General features: G+C 41.0%; 1 protein-coding gene across 1 annotated transcript in view; it reads left to right on the top strand.

Moving 5' to 3' along the window:
- The first annotated feature begins 1,249 nt into the window (after window positions 1-1,249).
- LIPC (lipase C, hepatic type) overlaps window positions 1,250-25,818 on the top strand; it is a 183,825-nt gene continuing 159,256 nt past the window's right edge. The window contains exon 1 of the mRNA XM_037739739.1: window positions 1,250-1,694. The gene's annotated coding sequence lies outside the window, so the exon portion shown is untranslated. The remainder of the gene's footprint in view (window positions 1,695-25,818) is intronic.

A 25,818-nucleotide genomic window follows, 5' to 3' on the forward strand; every position in this document is an offset into this window, starting at 1 on the left:
GAGTGAGACTCCGTCTCAAAACACAAAAACAAAAACACAACTTGAGATGGACTGTATGAGCAGGTATCAGGGAGGTGCCCAGTGGGTTCTAAAAATACCTGTGTCCTGCACACAGCCAAAGCTTTACAAATGTATAGCAAATAAACAGGGAAAATAAGTAACATTATGCTGTGTGCTAAATAAATTCACAGATAATCTTCAAATTAACCCGGGTAGAAATGATTTAGCAATACTGAGAAAAGTGGTTGCTATCAAGGGTGTTAGGGTTATTTTAATCCTCTTGACAACACTTTGAGATACATGTTTTTAATCTCCAGTTGTTTTGCAGATGAGGTTGAGGACGGTTAAGTAATTTGTGCAAAATCACATAACTAGTAAATAAAAGATCCAGGACTTGAGCCCAGGGCTGTCTGATTCTAAAAGCAGAATCTATCCCCTCAGTGCACTCCATTGTTTCCCAAGCTAATGTTAACAACACAAATCTGGCCAGGCAGAGTGGCTCATGCCTGTAATCCTGGCACTTTGGGAGGCCAAGGCAGGTGGATCACTTGAGGTCACAAGTTTGAGACCGGCTTGGCCAACATGGTGGAACCCCATCTCTACTAAAAATACAAAAATTAGCCAGGTATGGTGGTGTGTGCCTATAGTCCCAGCTATGTGGGAGGCTGAGGCAAGAGAATCACTTGAACCCAGGAGGTGGAGGCTGCAGTGAGCCGAGATTGTACCACTGCACTCCAGCATAGATGACAGAGTGACGCTGTCTCAAATAAAAAAAAAAAAGAAAAGAAACCACAAATCTGAGGCCCCATCCCAGACCCACTGAATCAGAATCTCCAGGGAGGTACTTGGAAACATTTGTTTAACAAGACACCAGATGATGACTATTATCAGAAGAGTTTTTTTTTAAAATGTCTCTATTGTATGCGATAGGAAATGAACCTATAACTTCCTCTGAGCGATCAAATAGGAGCCATCAGAGATGTGAAGTTCATACGACTAAAAATAAATCAGGTCAGTCTGGGGTATATCAGATTATGATATTATAGACTCTTTATTCTTCAGTTTGGTAATACAGCATTGTCTGATTTAAGGTTTTCTGGATCCTAAAATACCAAGAACATTTGAAAAGTTAAAAATGGGTTCCAGTTTAAACCTCAGACTTTTTTTTAGCTTTTCCTCACTGCCTCTGATCCTGAGGAGCAGAAGTGAATGTGAACGCACTTTGAATTCCTAGCAGCTTTCACTGGTGCAGAGGTTCCAGCTATACAGCGGCTGGAGGACTGCTGGGGAGAACCACAAGCTGAGAATCAGTCCTCATCTCTGGTTGCCCCCGTCACCCCCTCCCCTCATTGCCTTTCATTGGATGAGCAAGTCACACAATCCAGGAAGCAGAAAATCTATCATTGCTTGGTTGGTTTTTCTTAGTTTCAGTTTTTCCACGCCTGATGAGAACTGCCGAGGCACAGCAAAGCCTGCAGCTTCCATACCCATCCTGAGAGCAAATAACTTACTCGCACAACTTAAGCACTTAATTAACTAAACGGAAAGCAAGACAGCGAATGATTCCTGACATGGGTGAATTTAAGTCAAGCTGTGAAACTCTAGGGGCAGCCAGAAATGGAGATGGACAACATGAACTGAAACCTGAGAGCTTCTGAGGGGCTTTGGACCACTGCTTCTCAGCAGTTTTTCTTGTAAGTTACTCCCATCATCTCAAAGAGAAATTTAAAATACAGTTGGAGAAAAGTATAGAACTGATTATCCCCATTTTGAGCATAGATCATCATTTAACCAACTTGCTTTATAATTGCCAAGGAACTTGCTTTGAATGGTATTTCCAGACGTAATATCTACAATAGCAAATATTGACAATTGCATTTTACAAATAATCAGTTTAATATGCTTTAATATGCTTCTATTTCTGAGTGCTCTTGACCTTATTTAATCTTCGAAGCAACTCTGTGAGGTTGGTATGCTTATTAACACAATTTTACAGATGAAGACACCTGTAAGTAGCTTTCTCCCAGGGTATTTAAGGGACTTGTAGAAAGTACACAACCATTATCTGGGAGCCTATCTCATATCACTATACTACCTTCACCTCGAAGAACTTTATATACTTAGGCCATTCATTTCTAAAAAGACAAATTGTCATATTAGATTAAAACATAAGATCCAACGATATGTATATTGCTTAAAAATAGGAACCTGTAACCAAAAAAAATGCAGAAATGCTAAAATAAAAAGGCTTAATGAGAAAACTCAGACAACAAAAAGAAACCAGTTGGTGAAGCTGATAGCATATAAAAGAGATTTTGGAGCCAAAAACATAGAGGGAAGGTACAAAGAAGCTCCTGATTATGATTAAAAAAATATATATATAAAATCAACTGTGAAGACAGATTACCAAAGTTAGAAATGCAAAAAGAAATAGAATAAAAAATGAGCAACTGTAATGGGAGGGTTTAATTCACTTCAAGGCTAAGAAAATAGACAATATTAAAAAATAAAGACAAATAAATAGACAAAAATTTAGAAGACATTTAAGATGTGACAAAATAGACAACAGAGGTTATGAGTGTTATACAGTTGAGCAGTTAGAACCAACAGACATATATTGAACTCAATACAACATAGATTATACATTTTTTTCCCTATGTGGGCATTGGCACATATATACTAACTCTCAAATAAGGCCCCAAAAATCGAATCAAGAGGAAAAAATATACATATTTTCTCCCCACATGCAATAAAACTAAATGTTAATAATACAAGTAAAAGCAATGAAAGAAGCCTTGGGCAAAATAATAATCTAACCAAGAGCCTTTGCACAAACAGTTCAGGGTTTAGATTTTAAACTCCCTTCCTTACCTCAGTGTGACCTGGGCAGTTTACTGAACCTCTCTGAACCTTGGATTCCTCATCTAAAAATGTGGCTCTACTTTGCAAAGCTGTTATGAAGACTACCTATGAAGTATGTCAAATAAACTGAGACTTAAAAGAGACCTAAAACCATAAGCCATACAATGAGACTCCATTTTTAATGTACTTATATTTTATTTAACTAGAAAAAAAGTCTAGAAGTTTTGTTTATTGAAAGCAAAAGTCCATAAAATATTCATCTAAATACTAATAGTGGGTATCTCTATGTACTGATATTTCTGCCAATTTTTGTTATATTGCTTTATTTTTTCTACTATGAATATATAGTATGTGAATAAAAAATAGTATATATGAAAATAAACACGAACTTTTGAAAAATGGAGTACAAGAAGAAAATAAATATTTATACTTCAGTGGCCTACAGATGGTGGTTGCTGTAGGCATGCAGCCATCTCTGTTGCTTGACTGTCATTGTAAATTCTACAATACTCTCAATTTCTCTTTTTCCATATATACATGCACACACATGTATGTAAAACACACACACACATATATATATATATATAACACAATATCAGTATAACTGACAATTTGAATGTGGGCTATGTGATTAGATAATCATATGGTATCAATATGAAATTTCCTGATTAAATTTCTTGAATTTTATAAAAGAAAATATTTGTCTCAGGAAATATACATTGAAGTATTTAGGTATGTGTATATATATATATACGCAACTTACTCTCAAATTGTTAAGAAAAACATTCACATATACATAAAGACAGGGTGAGAACAACTAGGGAAAAATATAAACAAATGGTGTACCTAGGTAAAGGGCATAGAGGAGCTCATACTAGCCTTTTAACATTTCTCTAAGTTTAAAATTATATTAAAATATTAATAAAAATTTACAGCAGCAAAAAATTAATGGGTATCAACGTCTAACAACAACAAAACCTTTCCTAAACTACAAGGTCAAGTAAAACAGGGGTCTCCAACCGCTGGTAGCAGTCTGTGGCCTGTTAGGAACCCGGCCATGCAGCAGGAGGTGAGCAGGGGAGCTTCATCTGTATTTGCAGCCACGCCCCATCACTCACATTACTGCCTAAACACCACCTCCTGTCAGATTAGTGGCAGCATTAGATTCTCATAGGACTACAAACCCTATTGTGACCTATGCATGTGAAGGATCTAGACTGCACGGCCCTTATGAAAATCTAATGCCTGAAGATCTGTCACTGTCTCCCAACACTCCCAAAGGCGACCATCTAGTTGCAGGAAAACAACCTCAGGGTTCCCATTGTTTCTGCATTATGGTGAGTAGATTATGGTTACATAATTATTTCAATATATATTACAATGTAATAATAATAGAAATAAAGTGCACAGTAAGTGTAATATGCTCAAATCATCCTGAATCCATGGCCCAGCCACCGACATTCACGGAAAACTCGTCTCCCATGATACTGGTCCCTGGTGCCAAAAAGGTTAGAGACCGCTGATGTAGAAAATTAAGAACATGGTAATAACTTTTGAGATGTTTATAAAATTGAAAATACCATATATCAAAAGTGAGCGGGCTTTGTATGAATCGGGGCCCAGAGATTAAGGCATAAATCCACATGCTTTTATTTTAGAAATATGAAATTAGCATTTAACTTAAAATCTTATGAAGACAGTCAATGTAAAGGAAAACAGAGATAATAATAAAGAATAAGGACAGAAATAAATGAGAAAAGAGGAAATCAGTGGAAATAAAAAATAAATTTAGATGCTCATTCTGTAAAAAGATTATAAGATAGATCAACCCCTTGGAGATATAATAAACAAAAGAAAGGTATAAATCAGCAAAATTAAAAACAAGACTGATAATTTTAAAATACAAATGATTGCAATGCACAACTTATGATAATCAATTTGAAATGCTTAGCCAAATGGATAACACAAAATACCAAACCAGCAGGAGAAGATGTAGACATGAAAATAATGATGAAGGCAAAGGAAAAATTGTTATTTATCTCATCCACCACAAGAAATGCTATGACCTCAACAAATTGACTGAACAATGTTACTACATACTTAAGAAACAGATTTTTTCATATTATATAATCAGTTCCAAATCACAGAAAAACAAGATCTGATACCCAATTCATTCTAAGAGGTGAGTATTATCCCCAACCACAAACCTGTGAAAAGTACCACACAGGCGCACACACACCTAAAGACACAGTCTTAGGATGGCAAATGTGCACAAGTGCCAATTCCAATAAAACTGGCTGGAAATGATTAGAACCAGGCTCAAGGACATTAGCAGATTTTCCCAAAACAGCTGTTGAATAAGTGAATATATGAATACATGAATGAAGAAAATAATGCAAGCAATTAGCAACATCTACTAAGGATCTGAAAGGCAGGAGTGGCTTGTGCATACTATTTGCTAAATTTTATTGATCGATACATTTTATCGATCCAAGGAACATTCAGTGAGCATAGGCAGAAAAATCATTTTGGACTGAACTTATAAAATGCAGCTATAAATTAAAACAATAGCATGTAGTGACTAAATAAGGTAAATTCTACCAATGCCAGAAGATTATAATGAATCACAGAATATCTTTTGTGAAAGAATTACTATTTGGTAGGCTGTAAGACTAAAAAGTAAAATTGAAGAAATGAAGACACTAAGGATATTCCTGAAGGAAAAGACAGTAAATCTCGTTACCCAAAAATGTAAAACTTTATGAAACAAAAGACATCACAGGTGATATGAAAGACAAAATGCAAACTGGGAGGATATTTGCAATGAACTAATAGAAATATGGGCAAAAGATATGAATAAGCTATTTTCAGCAACAGAAATTTGAATCAACAGTCACACACTTAAGAAAATGTTCAACCTCACCAGTAATCAGAGAGTTTAAAATTAAAACAGTGAGATACCATTTTACATCCATAAAACTGGTGAAAATTACATAATCTGACACTATCAAGTGTTGGTGATGATGTGGAAAAACTGAAGGAACACACATTTTTCCAACAACATGTTCACAGGGGTAACCATTTTGAAGAATAAATTGTCAGCATCTTACTAACTCTGACAGGACATATATCTTATAACCCAGTATAGCAGTAAATTCCAGAAGCTTTCACTTGTGGATGATGCAATGTCTACTGCAATATGGTAACAGTAAAATGAAAAAACTAAACAACACGAGTATCCATCAACCCAATGAAAAAATTCTGATACATTTATACAATGGGACCATTTATAGCTGCTCTATCAACAGAGATAAATCTTGAAAATACACTGCTGAGTGACAAAACAAGTTGTAGATTGATGCGTAGAGTATAAAATTTGAAAACATACAAAATAATGGTGCAGTCATCCTTCCATATCCGTGGACTCCACATCCGTAGATTCAACCAACCAAGGATAAAAAATATTTGGGGGAAAAATAACACAAAGTTCCGAAAGGCAAAACTTGAATTTGCCATATCCTGAGTACCGTGTTAAAACCAGGCAAATGAAGCAATGTGTAGGCATTGTATTAGGTTTTATAAGTAATCTAGAGGTGATTTACAGCATATTGGAGAACGTGCGTAGGTTATATGCAAACACTACACCATTTTGTATCAGGAACTTGAGCATCGGCAGATGGCCCTGGAACCAATCCCCCACAGATACTGAGGACGTATCATATAGATTTCATAGCTACATACATGTGCTGCAAACATTACAAACAGACGTGAGAATGACAGACATGAAACTCAGGGTGGCATTGCCTCTGAGACAGGAAAAATAAGATCAGGCTTGAGAAGAGATACACAGGTATACAGGTATAGCACTCTACTTTTTAGCAAAAATAGGAAGCAAACATGGTAAAAATGTTAGAATTTGATGGAGCTGGGAAGCAGGTGGTATTCAAAACTATGCATTATACCTATGTGTGTGTTTGAAATCATTATAATGTCTTAAATGAGCACCCCATTTTAAAAATATACCAAAATTATAAAAACATATAAAGTACATAAAATGCATAAAAATCATCAACAGATTATTCATAAAGAAAGAAAAAAGGCAATAAAAATCGAAGTGGTGGTAAATTCAACTTCAACCCACTAGTTTTAAAGAAAGATTAAAAAATGCACATACCATTTTGGCTTATCAATTTAGCGTAAAATTACAAAAATGTTATAATACTAATGTTAATAAGGGTGGAGGATAGAACAGGAGTACATCCACTGTCAATGAGAAATTAAAATGATAGAAATTTACTTAATGTAGCAGTATATATGTAAAAGCAAAATACATTGATACCTAGATAGAAGACATTTGCCTTAGAAATTCAACTTTAAGAAATTTATACAACTTTGGGAGGCCGAGGCGGGAGGATCACAAGGTCAGGAGATCAAGACCATCCTGGCCAACATGGTGAAACCCGGTCTCTACTAAAAATACAAAAATTAGCTGGGCATGGTGGCATGCACCTGTAATCCCAGCTACTCAGGAGGCTGGGGCAGGAGAATTGCTTGAACCCAGGAGGCGGAGGTTGCAGTGAGCCAAGATTGCGCCACTGCACTCCAGCCTGGCGCCTGGCAATGGAGCAAGACTCTGTCTCAAAAAAAAAAAGAAATTTATACAAAAGAAAATGTGATACATATATGATGTGTAGTATTATTTTTTAAGGAATACTACACAGACATAAAAAAGAACAAAATCATGTCCTTTACAACAACATGGCTGCAGCTGAAGGTCATTATACTAAGCAAACTAACACAAAAACAGATAACCAAATACCGCATGTTCTCACTTACAAGTGGAAGCTAAAAAATGAATACACGTGGACATAGAGATGGAAATAGTAGACAGTGGCATTCCAAAAGGTGCAAAAAAGGGTGGGGGACAAAGGTTGAAAAAAAATCTACTGGGTACAGTATTCACTAATTGGGCAATGGAACCATTAGAAGCTCAAACCTCAGTATTGAGAGCAAATTCCAACGTGTGAGAGAAATCATATCAAGAGTGGTGGCAAGGAAGCCCTAGTCAGCCCCCCAAAATGGAAAACTGCCCCCCAAAGCAGAAAACTGCTCAAAGCATTATAAAACAGTAACTAATATAAATACGCCTCACACCAGATGAATTAGTTCTTTGAACACAGGATATGTGACCCTTTCCTTTGTTCCCTCGTAAAGAGCGCTTTCTAGTTTGTCTTTAACCTGTAGTAAACACACACTAGCTGCCTGGTTAGTTTACCTTTAACCAATGAAAGAACACAGAGCATCCGCTAGAAAAACTTGTCACTGGAAAGTAAACAATAAATACATAGGTCACAGTCTGCTCTGGGCTCTCAGCTGGAAACGCTGGGAGACCCCTGGTGCCTCACTCTCTGAACCCACCTGCTGCTTTCTATCTCTGTGTCTGTTTCTTAATTCTTTCAGCACCACCTGGGTCTTGGCACCTCAGCATCACACAATATACCCATGTGACAAATCTGCACATGTACCCTCAGAATCTCAAATTTTTTTTTAATAGTCAAAAAAATTTATACAAAGAAAATAATCATACATGCGGAACAAGATTTATGCATATGTTTATAGTAGCATTGTTCATAGTAGTGATATCTCAAATAAAGGTAATGAAAAAACAATAGGGAATTAAGCCAATTATGGTAATCTATAGAGTCTAACAGTACTCTGTAGCTATTTTAAGTAATTTTTTTTTTTTGGTTTTTTTTTTTTTCGAGACGGAGTTTCACTCATGTTACCCAGGCTGGAGTGCAATGGCGCGATCTCGGCTCACCGCAACCTCCGTCTCCTGGGTTCAGGCAATTCTCCTGCCTCAGCCTCCTGAGTAGCTGGGATTACAGGCATGTGCCACCATGCCCAGCTAATTTTTTGTATTTTTAGTAGAGACGGGGTTTCACCATGTTGACCAGGATGGTCTCGATCTCTTGACCTCGTGATCCACCCGCCTCGGCCTCCCAAAGTGCTGGGATTACAGGCTTGAGCCACTGCGCCCGGCCTTAAGTAATGTTTTAAAAGAATATTTAATGCCCCTGGAATATGCCATTAATGTGTTGTTAATACAAAGGTATTTAAAAAATTTGTACAGTGTGTTTACAGTTGTATTTTTTTAAATAAATGTATACATAGAAAAATGATTTGGGGATATCCACATCAAAATGCCAACAGTGGTTCTCCAAATGTGAAATTGCAGTTATGTTTTTCTTTTTGTTTTTCCTGATTTTCCCATTTTACAATAATGTTTATTGATTTTATAATAGAAAAGAATTAAAAATAAAACATGCAACAAAATAGCTTTCGTTGATTAAGGATTTAAACAAAATCTAATTATGAAAGAACTTGCAATTGAAAAGAGAGTTTATCAGCTCTCTGGGGGAATTTTAACTTTCTCAGCTTTGAAGTAACTGAAATGATTACACTATAAAAATTAGCATTACTAAAGGTTTTTTAAGAAGGAAAACATTTCTATTAAACATTACAAAGAATTAAGAGCCATCATAAATAACTAATTAAAATTTGTAAAATAAATGTCAAGATTCCAAAAGATAAATGGGTCAAAGACAGGATGATTCCCATAAGGGACATAAAATTAGTAGATAAACATAATGAGGAAAAGTTAATTCTCACCAGAAATCAAAGAAATGGAAATGGAAGCAGTCTGGAAATGCCAGTTTACATATTCTAAAGGACCAACAAGAAAAAAATGTCAAATGCTAATATCCACTGATGGTGGAGCTCTCAGAAATTTATCCACACATTCATTTACAACCATATTGCTCATGTCCTTTTAGCAGAAATGTTACTACTGAGAATTAATTCTTAAGAAATAACTTGGCTAAAGCAGAAAGGTCCCTCCTCATCTCCTTGACTTCTACATGTTCGAACACCCAGGGCTCAGTTCCTTGACACCTTCTCTTTTCCACCCACAGGCAGTGAGTGTGTGGAGGATCTCACCCAGTTTTGCAGGTGACGGGAGCTGCAGCCTCTCTGGGCATGGGCTCCAGGGAGAAAGGCAGCCACAGCAGAGGTTTCCCTAGGAATAGGGTAGGGGTAACTTGAGGGCCATTCAAGGACTCTGACCTCAGTCAGAGAGGACAATGAAGGAAAGAGAGACCAGCAAAGACAATCAGAGAGAGGCCTAAGGTGAGCTTCGTCATAATATTAACCCCTATGCAATAACAAAACATCCAGGCTACATTCGCCAAGGCTCACCAGGGAGGTCCCCAGGAGTTGCCTAATTGCAGTAGCCCTCAGCTCACCTGCAGGCCACCAGAACCCAGGTGACCCTGACCACCATCTCCAAAACCTGAAGGAATTATTGTGAGACAGCCCACTCACATTAGAGCTGAAGCCTAAAACCAGTGAAGGTGGGTATCTCAGAGAGCCCTGCCCTGCCCTGCCCTGCCAGGAGCCAGCGCGGTCCCTCTGTTGGTGGTCACCCTGGGAATCTGGGACAAGAAGGTACACCCTCATCTGAGGCTAGAAAGCAGAACTTCTTGGGTCCCAAGTCTCAAGATCTCTTGGCTCCACCAACGTATTCATCCACTCATCCCAGCCTAGGGCTTCTGCTTCACATGGGTCCTTCCATTGCTTAAGTATGTTTGGAAATTTACCATCTCTTCTTTTTTTTTTTTTTTTCCCCCTGAAACAGAGTCTTGCTCTGTTGCTGGGGCTGGAGTATAGTGGCCATCTCAGCTCAATGGAACCTCTGTCTACCAGGTTCAAGTGATTTTCCTGCCTCAATCTCCTGAGTAGCTGAGATTATAGGCACACATCACCAAACCCAGCTTATTTTTGTATTTTTTTAAATATAATTTTACTAATTGAGACTGGGTCTTGCTGTATTGCCCCAGCTGGTTTTGAACACATGGGCTCAAGCAATCCTCCTGCCTCAGCCTCCCAAAGTGCTAAGATTATAGGTGTGAGCCACTGTGCCCAGCCAGAGTGCTGTAGGCTTTTTTTTTTTAACAATGGTTCTGAGATACATGTGCAGAGCATAGGTGTACACAACGCTGTACCCATCAACCCATCATACATTATTTATTTCACCTAAAGCTATCCCTTTCCTAGTCCCCCACCTGCCAACAGGCCCCAGTGTGTGATGTTCCCCTCCCTGTGTCCATGTGTTCTCACTGTTCAGCTCTCATGTATGAGTGACAACATGCAGTAGTTGATTTTCTGTTCCTGTGTTAGTTTGTTGAGAATGATGGTTTCCAGCTTCATCCATGTAACTGCAACAGACATGAACTCGTCATTTTTGATGGCTACATAGTATTCCATTGTGTATATGTGTCACATTTTCTTTATCCAGTCTATCATTGATGGGCACTTGGGTTGGTTCCAAATCTTTGCTATTGTGAACAGTGCTGCAATAAACATACGTGTTCATGTGCCTTTGGGTATATACCCCAGGAATGGAATTGCTGGGTCAAATGGGATTTCTGGTTCTAGATCCTCGAAGAATCACCACACTGTCTTTCAACATGGTTGAACTAATTTAGACTCCCACAGAAGTGTTCCTATTTCTCCACAGAGTCTCCAGCACCTGTTGTTTCCTGACTTTTTAATGATCACCATTCTTACTGGTGTGAGATGGTATCTTATCGCAGTTTTGATTTGCATTTCTCTAATGACCAGTGATGATGAGCTTTTTGTCATATGTTTGTTGGCCACATAAATGTCGTCTTTTGAGAAGTGTCTTTTCATATCCTCTGCCCACTTTTTGATGGGATTGTTTGGTTTTCTTTTGTAAATTTGTTGAAGTTCCTTGTAGATTCTGGATATTAGCCCTTGGTCAGGTGGATAGATTGCAAAATTTTCTCCCATCCTGTAGGTTGCCTGTTCACTCTGATGATAGTTCCTTTTGCTGTGCAGAAGCTCTTTAGTTTAATTAGATCCCATTTGTGTATTTTGGCTTTTGTTGCCATTGCTTTTGGTGGTTTTTTTTGTTTTTTTTTTTTTTTGAGACGGAGTCTCACTCTTGTTACCCAGGCTGGAGTGCAATGGTGCGATCTCGGCTCACCGCAACCTCCGTCTCCTGGGTTCAGGCAATTCTCCTGCCTCAGCCTCCTGAGTAGCTGGGATTACAGGCACGTGCCACCATGCCCAGCTAATTTTTTGTATTTTTAGTAGAGACGGGGTTTCACCATGTTGACCAGGATGGTCTCGATCTCTCGACCTCGTGATCCACCCGTCTCGGTCTCCCAAAGTGCTGGGATTACAGGCTTGAGCCACCGCGCCTGGCCGCTTTTGGTGTTTTAATCATGAAATCTTTGCCCATACCTATGTTCTGAATGGTACTGCCTAAGCTTTCTTCTGGGGTTTTTATGGTTTTTGGTATTACATTTAAATCTTTAATCGATCTCAAGTTAATTTTTGTAAGGTATAAGGAAGGGGTCTAGTTTCAGTTTTCTGCATATGGCTAGTCAGTTTTCCCAATACCATTTATTAAACAGGGAATCCTTTCCCCATTGCTTGTTTTTGTCAAGTTTGTCAAAGATCAGATGGTTGTAGATGTGTGACATTAATTCTGAGGCCTCTGTTCTGTTCCACTTGTCTATATCTCCATTTTGGTACCAGTACCATGCTGTTTTGGTTACTGTAGCCTTGTAGTATAGTTTGAAATCAGGTAGTATGATATCTCCCGCTTTGTTCTTTTTGCTTAGGCTTGTCTTGATGGGCTCTTTTTTGGCTCCATATGAAATTTAAAGTAGTTTTTTCCTAATTCTGTGAAGAAAGTCAATGGTAGCTTGATGGGGATTAGCATTGAATCTATAAATTACTATGGCAGTATGGCCATTTCACGATAATGATTCTTCCTATCCATGAGCACGGAATGTTTTTGCATTTGTTTGTGTTCTATTTTATTTCCTTGAGTTCTGCTTGAAGTGGTGTGTAGTTCTCTGTGAAGTGGTTTGTAGTTCTCCTTGTGAAGTTCACATCCCTTGTAAGTTGTATTCCCAGGTATTTTACTCTCTTCGTAGCAATTGTGAATGAGAGTTCACTCATGATTTGGCTGTTTGTCTATTACTAGTATATAAAAATGCCTGTGATTTTTGCACATTGATTTTATATCCTGAGACTTTGTTGAAGTTTCTTATCAGCTTAACGAGATTTTGGGCTGAGACAATGGGGTATTCTAAGTATGCAATCATGTCATCTGCAAACAAGGACTATTTGATTTCTTCTCTACCTATTTGAATACCCTTTATTTCTTTATCTTGCCCAATTACCCTGGCCAGAAATTCCATTATTATGTTGAATATGAGTGGTGAGAGAGGGCATCCTTGTCTTGCGCCGGTTTTCAAAGGGAATGCTTCTACCTTTTGCCCATTCAGTATGATATTGGCTCTGGGTTTGTCATAAAAAGCTCATATTATTTTGAGATATGTTCCATCAATACCTTGTATATTGAGAGTTTTTAGCATGAAGGGGTATTGAATTTTATCAAAGGCCTTTTCTGCATCAATTGAGATAATCATGTGGTTTTGTCATTGGTTCTATTTATGTGATGGATTATGTTTATTGATTTGTGTATGTTGAACCAGCCTTGCATCTGAGAGATGAAGTTGACTTGATTGTAATAGATATTTTTTTAACGTGCTGCTGGATTCAGTTTGCTACCATTTCATTGAGAATTTTTGCATCAATGTTCATGAGGGATACTGGCCTGAAATTTTCTTTTTTTTGCTGTGTCTCTGTCAGGTTTTGGTATCAGGATGTCCATCTTTGTGGTCCCAGGTTTGGCCAAGTATGGATCTTGCTACATATGAACAGCCTGCCATTTCCTTCCCTGTGTATGCATTGCCTGTTGAAAATGGACAAGGGAAGTTACGTTTCTATCAAGAGCTAAAACAAGTAATTTTGCTTTAGAGATGGTATGATAACAAAAAGAAATAGTCCTGGAGGCAGGGAGCCCTGTGTGTCTCTGCCTGTATTCTATTCCTGGCGGATGCTTGAGATCTAATCATGCTATTTTCTAATGTGTGGAAAGTATGTTTTGCTCTCTAGGAGTCTCCACAGAGCCTGACAGATTTGGTGATAGGGATGGAACTGCGGAGTGAAGATGGCTCTCTCCGCATGTCAATCCAGGCTTCACACATGTAAAGGAAACGTAAATGCAGAGATAGCTTTGTCCTCCTATCCCTTAACTTTGCCCAGAGGCAAAACTTCTTCCCCAACCCTTGCACAAATGCCTTCTTTTTCCTCAAAGAATGCAGGCTGCTAAGCAAAGGGGGAGATCCTGGGGGCTTCATCCGAATCATCTGGAAGTTTCTTGGGGTGCCAGAATTGAAATCACAGTGATAGGGTCAATCCATCAGGCACCCTGACCCTAGACAGCCAGGAATTCCTCTCTGAGGTTGAAGAATTCCCCCTCCAACAGACCTAAAAGTGAAAAACAAACTTTTCAAAGGCAGGTTTGTACCAACTCCTCTGGGCAGGGCTGAGTGGAGTGTCCCCTGGTGCTGCGCACGTGCTGTTCACCTGCTGCTCACAGGCTCTCCAGCTCATGGACATGGCCCCTGGGGGCTGAGAAGGCAGATGGGAGAGAGGCTCACCAAGGAGCTCTGGACGACCTGGCTCCAATGTGCCACCTCCTGGCCTTGGCCTCCTCTCCCCAGCTGTGCTGGGAAGGCCCCAGGGAGGGCCTTTCCCACTCTCTCAATCTGTTTTCTCTGGCGATTAACTGTATAACCTGAGAAAATGAATCACTTGTTTAAATTCAGGGTTAGCAAATATTGGGGGTAAAGGTGCTTTCTATTTTTCTTTTCTTTCTTTTGTTTCTTTCTTCTCTTTATTTCTTTACTTTCTTGTTGTTGTTGGTTTTTTAGACAGAGACAGGGTCTCATTCTGTTGCCCAGGCTAGAGTGCAGTGGCATGATCATAGCTTACCGCAGTCTGACCTCCTGGACACAAGCCATCCTCCTGCCTCAGCCTCCTAAGTAACTGGGATTACAGCTGTGCGCCACCACACTAGCTAATTTTTTAAAAAATATTTTATGGAAACAGGAGCTCACTATGCTGCCCAGGCAGGTCTCAAACTCCTGGGCTCAGCCATGATCCACCACACCCAGCTTCCTTTCTTTTTTAAATAGAAAGGAACACATAACAATTTAGGCAGTTAATTTTAAAATCAAGAACAGGAAGCAAAGACTCTATACTTTCTTTAAAACATTGTAAATAAGTCTCCTATTCTTTACTACTTCAGTTAAATGGACAGGAAACAAGAAAGGGAAGGAGCAGGTGAGGGATGGCAGATATAAAAAGCATGCCGAAAAACTGCAGTGATAAATAAAAACACTAAAAGCTGATACCTATTGTGTTGGGTACTACGGTATGCACAACTGTTTTTTTCATTTAATCTTTCCCCAAGCCCGCGAGGTAAATAACTGTATTATCCCTATTTTAAAATAAGGAAATTGAGGTGCCAGCTATTAAATAATCTGCCTCCTTAATGAGACAAAACAGGGAGAAACCAAGCTTGGAAATTTGGTTCTCGGCAATCACAGAGTCTTCACTCAGGAGGCAAAGATGCCGCCAGAGGCAGTTTTTCCTCCAGAAAGAACCTCACCCTGCTTTCAGAATTCTGTAGCTAAATACTTCCTTTATCATTTTGTAACAATACTAAATATAGGGGACATGTTGTATTTCCATGGAAAAGGTTGCATTGTCTACACACAGCACAGCTTCCCTGGCTTATCTGATTCTAGCTTTCATTGCCCCTGAAGCATTTTACAACTCTGTAAATTGTAGATAAATAATAGCAATGCAAAATGCAAATTCTGTCCTATCCTGTAAAAGGTCCACCAGTTCGCTTCCACACTGTAGAAAAAGCTAGTTTTGCGTCCGTTTGCCAGTTGTATGTTCCTTGCAACATTTCTTTACTCATATAAATTTGTGTGGTTTTGAGGCTGCTTCTTTGAACTGGTAACACCCTTACCAGTTTCCTCATTAATTAGTTAAGTAAAATATTAACATGTATCCATTTTTGTAGGTGACAGTCATGATTTTACCTTCTTTTAAAAAAATTATCTCTTAACAGAATTATGAAAGCCTATCAAAAGCATCTTGCTTGTTACTTTCTGAAGGACGCCAGGCATGATCTCACTCAAATAAATGGCTTCAGGTGTAACTGAGTAACTGAGGATGCTCTAAGTCAGGTCTTGGGTAGCAAGCCTTATCCTGTCAACTTCCTTTCAAACATTCTTCTCTGTTCAGGACAAAGCATCATAGCCAAAGGCCCTGGTCCCCTCTTCCTGGCTGGTCTTCTTTACTGTTTGTTGAGGAAAAGAAATTGGGATATAAACTACTGATTCTGTCCCACTATAATGTCTCCATTATTTCTATCTTCTGCTGTATCTCATAGGTTATGTCAGAGCTATCTCCATTAAATAGCTGAGAAAAAGCCTGCGAACATTTAATAATAATAATAAAAATGATGTGATGGCTAACACTGAGTGTCAACTTGATTGGATTGAAGGTTACAAAGTATTGTTCCTGGGTGTGTCTGTGAGGATGTCGAGATATTAGTAACATTTGAGTCAGTGGACTGGGAGAGACAGACCCACCCTCAATCTGAGTGGGCACCATCTAATCAGCTGCCAGTTTGGCTAGAATAAAGCAGGCGGAAGAATGTGGAAGGTGGAGACTGGCTGAGTCTTCTGGCCTTCGTCTTTCTCCCGGGCTGGATGCTTCCTGCTGTTGAACATCAAACTCCAAGTTTTTCAGCTTTTGGACTCATGGACTTGTACCAGTGGTCTGTCTGGAGCTCCTGGGCCTGTGTCCACAGACTGAAGGCTGCACTCTCGGCTTCCCTACTTCTGAGGTTTGGGAACTCGGACTGACCCACCACTGGCTTCCTTGCTCCTCAACTTGCAGACTTTGCTTTGTGACTGTGAGTCAATACTCCTTAATAAACTCCCTTTCATACATATACATATATGAAATACACATGATATATGTCTTTACACACAGAGCAAGAGCATGACACAACTCCATCTTTGTAAGCATTTGATACACAAAGATCTCACAGCAATCCCCGCTATACTTGGCAAAACTACTTTTTGTTGTATGGACTTCGAAGTCAAACAAGCATCATTCAAGTCCCATTCCACCATTTACTACAGTATGGATTTGGACAATTCAGTAACCTCCTTGAGCCTCAGTTTCCCCTCTATTTAAAGGGAAAAATCATGCCTACATCATAGGATTCTTCCTGAAGTGTGACTGAGATCACATGGAGATTCTGGCACTGTACAAGCACTTTGGGTGTCGGCTCCTGAATTGTTAACTCCTGACTTTTAGGCCTGCCTAGGAATCAGTGATGAACCACGTCAGCAAGATTCCCTGTCTTTGGCAAAATGATGACTCATTGGCGGCTGCTCAGAACTTGAATCGCATCATTGGGAATGAAGAGAATGAATGGGAATTAGTTCCTGGTTTCCTGCAGCTATGGATTCCATGGGCTAAAGTCAGACAGCCTTTGTGAGATGAGGATGTGGCATCCTGCTGCAGGGAGGCTGGGGCCATTGTGATCCGACCAGTGCCAAGCCCTGCCTGACACCCAGGGTGAGGACTGTGTCCCTGGACACCCCATGATTGGAAGCACTGGGATCCAGAGAGAGAGCCAATGTGCTGATCCCCCCTCTCCAAACTGTGCCCTTGCTTGCTGCAAGCAAGCAGTCCGGTTCATGGCTTAGGGGGAGTCTCCCTGATAAGCCAGCATGATCACCCCTCACCAAGCCTGACCAGCACCCCAGCAGCTGGAGGAAGCAGGCACAGAGTAGACACGTCATGAATTCTAGTCTCTACTCCCCTTCTTCCCCACAAAGGGGAAAACCCTGGGCAAACTTTATGAAGCCAACCATATTCACTATCTACCTGGTGTTCAAAGCCAACTTAAATCTTTATTTCCTTTTGCTTCTAAGCATAATACAAAGAGAGAAAACAGGTTTTTCATTCTACTGGAACGTCTAAGATCATAAAATGCATTATCGGTTCCGCATTATCTAGTCATAAAAAAGACTGCTGTGGTTTTAGGGTGCTGCTGTTGTTATTGATCATTTTCCCAATTGTTCTACAATCTGACAGCTGAAATCCTGATAAGGAGAGTTTGTGGGCCAACACATACCAGGAAACATAAAAATAAGAAGAAAAGAGATCTTGACTCTTTGCTCCCTAGCTCCGTAACTTGAGACTTTGGGAATCAGAATATTAGAGTTTCCAGGGACCTAGGGTCCTTACATCCAATTAGTATCAATTAGATATGTGACCTTGCATAAGGAATCCCTGAGCCTCACTTTTCTCACCTGTAAAATAGGGAAAATAATTCCTACCTCATTTGTTAAGAAAATCAAATGAGGCTTGATTATGCAGAGAGTTGTTATAAGCATTTTCATGTGATAACAATTTAACCTTCATAATCCCATTTGACAGGGGAACACACAGAGGCAGAGACAAGTTAGAGAATGTGCCCAAGGTCACAGAACTGGCTGCAGACAGAGCCGATGCAAAGATACCCCCTAGTCACCAGGCGTGATCATCTTGGGTGAATAAATACCTATTTGAAATGCCTGAAACACCTCATTCTTCCAAATTGTCTAAAATGTCATCTGCAATCTTGATTTCACCCTTCATTTGTTTACTACATCTTCTTTTTTCTAACACAGATAAGGAAAAGATTAAACTCCAGTCCAGCCACCTTCCAAATGAGGACATGTTGCAGGCCAACTCAAATTAATCAGGTTTACCTATTTGTTTTGCCATATTCCCACATGGTGCAAGAATGTCCACACAGATCAGTCAGTGACCCAATAAAAACCTGGTCATTCTCCTGATGACAGCCCGGCCCCAAGCAGGAGTAAAAGAGGACAGTCATTTTCCTATAACATGCTCCAAGGAAATTCATAAATTTCATCTTGGAAGTAAAATAGGCTGATGTGCAGAGAAGCCTGATTCAGTCTTAGGGAAAGTCAGATATACGGGGATTAAGGATTTGTGGGGCTTTTTTTAAATCTCACTTCATTTTTTTTTTTTTTTTTTTTTGAGACAGAGTCCCATTCTGTTGCCCAAGGAGGAGTGCCTTGGCACAATCTCGGCTCACTGCAACTTCCGACTCCCCGGTTCAAGCAATTTTTCTGCCTCAGCATTCTGAGTAGCTGGGATTACAGGTGTACACTACCACACTCAGCTATTTTTTGTATTTTTAGTAGAGACGGGGTTTCACCACATTGGCCAGGCTGGTCTCAAACTCCTGACCTCATGTGATCCACCCACCTTGGCCTCCCAAATTGCTGGGATTACAGACACGAGCCACTGCACCTGGACAGATTTGTGGTTGTTAAGAGAACAGAACCTGGCCTCAGATCCCCTGACTTCTCCTCCTCTCTCTTCCTTTTACTGGTGAGATACAATTTGGTTCCCATTCTTAACCTCTTAAATCTCTTTTTCTCTTTTCTTTTTTTTTTTCTTTTGAGACAGAGTCTTGCTCTGTCGCCAGACTGGAGTGCAGTGGCACAATCTCTGCTTACCGTAGCTTCTGCCTTCCGCGTTCAAGTGATTCTCCTGCCTCAGCCTCCCGAGTAGCTGGGACTACAGGCATGCATGACCATGCTCGGCTAATTTTTGTATTTTTAGTAGAGACGGGGTTTCACCATGTTGGCCAGGATGGTCTTGATCTCTTGCCCTCATGACCACCCATCTCAGCCTCCCAAAGTGCTGGGATTACAGGCATGAGCCACCACGACCGGCCTCTCTTAAATCTCAACTGCAAAATTAGGAAAATAACAGTGTCGATCCAAATTTTATTGCTTCAATTATTATTGTATTAGACACCAACAAAAGCCTGCCTTTCTCAGGTAAGACATCCCAGTTCCTGAAGATGAAAACAAGAAAGCCTGATTCTGGGTATAAAACTCTGTTTCTGTCATCAGTGAACTTCACCTTGGTCCCCTGGCCTCTTCCTCTTGGGATTTGCTTGCTTTATGCTTGTAAAATATCTGTTTCTTCTCTCCTAATTAACTTTCTTATCACCATGACACTAAAGAAAAAGGTCATTCTCAGATCATGAAATGCCAGTCTCTTGAAATCTTTATTTCTTCAAGAAGTTCTGCAAATTAAAAGAGAGCAAGAACTGGGCAATGTTTAAAAATCTAATTAAAAAACCATTATTACTTTAGACGGAGGCCTGCAGACCAGAATGCAGTATCACCCAAAACAGAAACATCTTTAAAGGATTGCAAAGGAAGAGGCTGGGCATGGTGGCTCACGCCTGTAATCCCAGCACTTTGGGAGGCCAAGGCAGGCAGACCACTTAAGGTCAGGAGTTTGAGAGCAGCCTGGTCAACATGGTGAAACCCCATCTCTACTAAAAATACAAAAAAATAGGCCAGGCATAGTGGCTCATGCCTGTAATACCAACACTTTGAGAGGCCAAGGCAGGCAGATCACCTGAGGTCAGGAGTTTAAGACTGGCCTGGCCAATAAGGTGAAACCCTGTCTCCACTAAAAATACAAAAATTAGCCAGGTGTGGTGGTAGATGCTATGATCTCGGGAGGCTGAGGCAGGAGAACTCTGGAACCCGGGAAGCGGAGGTTGCAGTGAGTGAAGAATGCGCCACTGCATTCCAACCTGGGCAACAGAGGAGACTCTGTTTCAAAAAGAAAAACAAAATAGTCTGGTGTGGTGGCACATGCCTATAATCCCAGCTATTCGGGGGGCTGAGCCATGAGAATCACTTGAACCTGAGAGGCGGAGGTTGAAATGAGCCAAGATCGTGCCATTGCACTTCAGCCTGGCTGACAGAGACTCTATCTCAAAAAAAAAAATAAAAAACAAAATCAAAACAAAATTTAAAATATTCAGGATACATGAAGTAAATTGAATTAGCAATGAAAAAAAAAAAAAAAAAAAAAGAATTGCACAGGAAGAAGCCACACAGCTCTGCTAACACGCACTGTACTGATCGCTTCATGGGAGGCTCCAGCCTCTACGATGCTCCTCCTCTTCAGCATACAGGAAATGAAGAGGCCTCAAGAAACTGCTGGGCTTCCTTGGGCGTGGAAATGACCAAAGATTCTAGGAATGCGTCTATTGACTGTTCAGATCCATGGCTGGAGTCAAGCACGTGACAGTCAGGTCTTGAAGCCCTATGAGCCATTCTTCCCTCTAAGGCAGAGGTTTCACCCTTTCATAATGCATCTTTATCAGTATTTTTTTTAATTTGAGCACTCTCTCCAATATATAGTTACTTGTTTATAAATAATATAGTGCACTAGTATATTCCATAGTGCCATGTGTAAATTATATAGTTCTTATATATACTATAAACATTATACAAGAACAAATATGAATTGTCTAAGGTAATACAAAGAAAAATCTGAAAGGCCTATATTACTTTCTTCTTGCATCCCAATAGATGACTCCAGCACCATTCTGAAGCAATGGTTCTCAAACTTTGTGTGACCAAGAATCACATGGAAACTTGTTCAGAATGAAGGCTCTTCAGGCCTTGACCCTAGTTTTGATTCCATTGCTCAGTATTGCTTGGATAGGCCCATTACTTGTCCTTTGTCTGACCTCCCCAGTTGATTCTTTGAAGCTCAATTGGATTTTGGAGCCACCGATCCAGGCCCTTGTGTTTTCCTGCCCCTGACATTTCTCGCTACAAATATATCACTGTGTTCTTATTGTTATCTACCTCCTGGATACCCTCCTGATCCCCTCAGTAAATCTGAACATAAAAAATAATAACAGTAGCTATCATTTCCTGTGGTCTAGGATTGCTGATGGCTTCACATGCATTGCCTCTCTTAATCAGACTAGGGAGGTGTTACTAGTCCCGTTAAGCAGATTAAGAAAACTAAAGCTCAGTCACAATGTCTTATCCAAGGTCACTGAGCTAGTAAGTACAAGGGATAGACCAGGAATTTGAGCCTATATCTGTTTGATTCCCAAAGATGTACACTAATTTTTTTCTTTTACAGCTAGGGTCTCACTCTGTCACCCAGGCTGGAGTGCAGTGGTATGATCATAGCTCATTGGCCTCTACCTCCTGGGCCCAAGCAATCCCCCTGCCTCAGCCTTCCAAGTACCTGGGACTCCAGGTGTGTGCCACCACATAGGCTAATTTTTTGTTTTTATTTTTGTATAGATGGGGTCTTGCTATGGTACCCAGGCTAGTCTCAAACTCCTGGCCTCAAGTGCTCCTCCTGCCTCTGCCTCCGCCTCCCAAAGCATCAGGATTACAGGTGTGAGTCACTGTCCCAGCCTCAAAGCATGGACTCTGACCACTAGGTATACATCCCACAAAACAGGTCATTACAATTTATTGACCCTCTGCTATGAACCAGGCACTTGGCTGGACCTTACAACCAAATTTCTAATATGCATAGCTTACCTCTGTTTGTTGAGGTATTAATTTCAGTCCACAGATTCTGATGTGCAATCAATTTCTTTAATCTCTGTAACCTGTCTAAATTACTGACTCCAAATCCCTATTTTCAGGCCTTCTGGATTTCCATCTCCAACCTCAGTAGCTCTGCCATAGTTCTGGACCAACACAACAGCCAGGCATGGGGTCAGGGCAGTGTGACCCAGTCCTCTGTCACCAGTCCACACTGGTGGCCACTGAGGGGCCCATCCTCCCATCAACACGACCTGCTGGCCCCAGAGGCTCACCGCTCTCCCTCTCTGCATCAAGCCATGTATATCTTTTGCCCATCGGCCAGCACAGCCATTTCCTCTCTGGGTTCTTCCAGCAGGATTTCTGGGAAGCAAGGGACTGTCCCCTCTGCTCTCACACCCACAGACAAACCTCCCCCTTCCACATCACCTGCAAAGCCCAAGATATTGTCTTTCTAGTGATGGGAAGGTGAGGGGTTTCTTCCCCCTTCATATCCCTTTAAGGTATTTCAGCCTTTTGCTTTTCTTAGCTGGTTAGAATTCACCTGCCCACACTTTGGGAAGCCAAGGCAAGATGATCACTTAAGCCCAGGAGTGTATGAATAGCCAGGGCAACACAGGAAGACCCTGTCTCCAAAAATAAATAAAATAAAAGATAAAATATAAAATAAAATTCACTTGCCCTAAGGTCCTTTATTTTTGGAAGACAACAGATTTGTAGTCTTCGCTCTACTTTGCCCCCCTTAAGTGTAAGGAAGAACAAGGGAGACAGTTTGGAAGAAAAATAAGAAGTTGAGGGCCGGGCGCGGTGGCTCATGCCTATAATCCCAGCACTTTGGGAGGCCAAGGCGGATGGATCACAAGGTCAAGAGATCGAAACCATTCTGGTCAACATGGTGAAACCCCGTCTTTACTAAAAAATACAAAAATTAGCTGGGTATGGTGGCATGCGCCTGTAGTCCCAGCTGCTCATGAGGCTGAGGCAGAATTGCTTGAACCCAGGAGGTGGAGGTTGCAGTGAGCCAAGGTCATGCCATTGCACTCCAGCCTGGGTAACAAGAGCGAAACTCCATCTCAATTAAAAAAAAAAAAAAAAAAAAAAAAAAAACTCAATAAAAAAAAAAAAAAAAAAAAAAGAAGCTGATATCTCAAAATATTATCTCAGGTACATGCTGTCTCCATTATATAGGTGAGGAGATGGAACTCCTCAAGGTTATGTAATATTACACATAGCAAGTGGCAGGCTGAGGACCCCCCAGTTCAAAAAAACCTCATACTCTATGAAGTCCTCCCCTCTTCCCTCCCAGTAGCCTCCCTGGTCAGCTTCACGAATACACAACAGAACTTGTGCGTTAAAACCACCACTGGAAGGTGGGACCCGGTGATGGGGCAGGCCTGAAGAGCTTGGGTAGAGGTGAAAGCAGACCCCATCCCTGAAAGCCTGAAATGGGACAGAGATCCACTCCTCCTTGTCATTTTCCAGGAGAGCCTCATAGAATTTGAGTTGGCATGGAATGATGGTAGAGGAATTTTGGGTGGTGCAAGTAGTGGAATTACAGGTGCTAGAACCAATGTTGAAGTCCTCTTCCTATGTAGAAAGCAGTAAGAAAGTATACTCTGCAGAAATTTGGAGGGTGGGTGGGGGCACAGGGTTGGTATTTCAGAGGCACTTAGATTCTTTTGGGTCTTTTGATGAGTTCATGGCCAGAATAAAATGGGGAGTGGGGGTGGTTACTGGCAGTACCCAGAGGAGAAGAGATGAGGGTGTGCCCAGGGCAGAGGAGCCCACGGTGGGTAGCCAGCTGGTTTTACGTACCAGCTTTATAGGAAAAAAGGTGGAACTTTCAGATCCTGCTTAACTGTGCAGGAGCCAGCCAGTATTCAGGGCAGAAGCCCTTGCTCAGAAATTGTGTATCTGTCAGGCATGGTGGCTCACGCCTGTAATCCCACCACTTTGGGAGGTCGAAGCAGGTGGATCACAAGGTCAGGAGTTAGAGACCAGCCTGGCCAACATGATGAAACCCCATCTCTACTTAAAATACAAAAATTAGCTGGCATGCTGACACATGACTATAGTCCCAGCTACCAGGAAGGCTGAGGCGTGACAATCACTTGAACCTGGGAGGCGGAGGTTGCAGTGAGCTGAGATCACGTTACTGCACTCCAGCCTTGGCAACAGAGTAAGACTCAGTCTTAACAAAAAAAAAAAAAAGCAATTGTTTATCTGACAGGGTGGCGTGGAAGCTGCAGGGCTTGGGAGGAAGGTGCAGCCACAGGACAGAACACAGGCTTTGGGCTGGGTCAAGCCCGTCCAAGTCTGCTGATCACTTCAGAGGGCCCTTTTAATAGGCTTGTCCAGGCAGTAATTACCATGTTATCTCATTTTGCCCACTGAACATCGCCACTTGGATAACTAAAAGCCATCTCACGACCCCACCTGGCCAAGGCGGAATCTCTAATCTTCCCCCACCAAACCTGCTCACTCACAGCTTTCCCTTCTCAGCTGACAGCAACCCCATTCATCTACTTGCTCAAGACAAAAACCTTGAAGTCATCCTCAACTCTTCTCTTTCTCCCACATCACATATCTCAGCAGTCCGAAAATCCTGTTGGCTCTACGTTCAAAATATATCCAGCACCCATCCAATACTCGCCAGTTGCCCTATTTCCCTGCTGGGCCAAGCCACCATCACCTCTCACTGGGTCACTGTAACAGATCTCTCCACTTGCACCCCGACTCACTTGCAAACCAAAGTGATCTTTTAAAACTCTAACACAAATCATATCACCCTTCTGCTCAGAGTGGCTCCCCATGTGTTATCGTATAAAAGTCAAAGTCCTTATAATGTCTCCCCATTCATTGGCCTCCTCACCATTCCTGGAGCACACCAGGCATACTCCTACCTCAGGGCCTTTGCACTGACTGCCCGAAACTCTCCTCCTCTGGACGTCCACAGGGGCAACCCCCTCACTTCCTTCAAACCTTGGCTCAAAGTTTAACTTCCCAATGCAATTCACTCTATCCACACTGCTTAAAATCCCTAACTTCTCCCCAACCTGCTTAACCCTGCTTTTCCTGTGGTTCTCATTACAGTCCACCAGTCTACATAAAACTCTTCTTTATTATGCCTATTATCCATTCTCCAACTCCTCCCACCTCCACCGGCACAGAAGGACTTGTACATCCCACATGCCTAGAACAGTGCCTGGCACGTAGTAGGCATGCCAAAATACGTAAATGTTGAACAAATGAAGAAAGCTAAAAAAAAAAAACTAGAGGCCCAAAAATATCACGACAGCCATCGACGGTAACCTTTTCCCTACCTGATTTTGCTGAGTGGTCTTACTCCTCAGTCCTCTACACGGCTGGAACATGAATGAACACAGAGGGGAAGAGGTGTGTCTACTCTGGGGTCACCCTTCAGTGGGGCACTTGGCAAGGGCATCTTTGCTTCTCCGTCAGCTCCTTTTAACATGGGGTGAAGGGTTTTCTGCCCCTTTCAGCTGTA

Source organism: Cebus imitator, unplaced genomic scaffold, assembly GCF_001604975.1.
Source record: "Cebus imitator isolate Cc_AM_T3 unplaced genomic scaffold, Cebus_imitator-1.0 Scaffold74, whole genome shotgun sequence".
NCBI lineage: Eukaryota > Metazoa > Chordata > Mammalia > Primates > Cebidae > Cebus > Cebus imitator.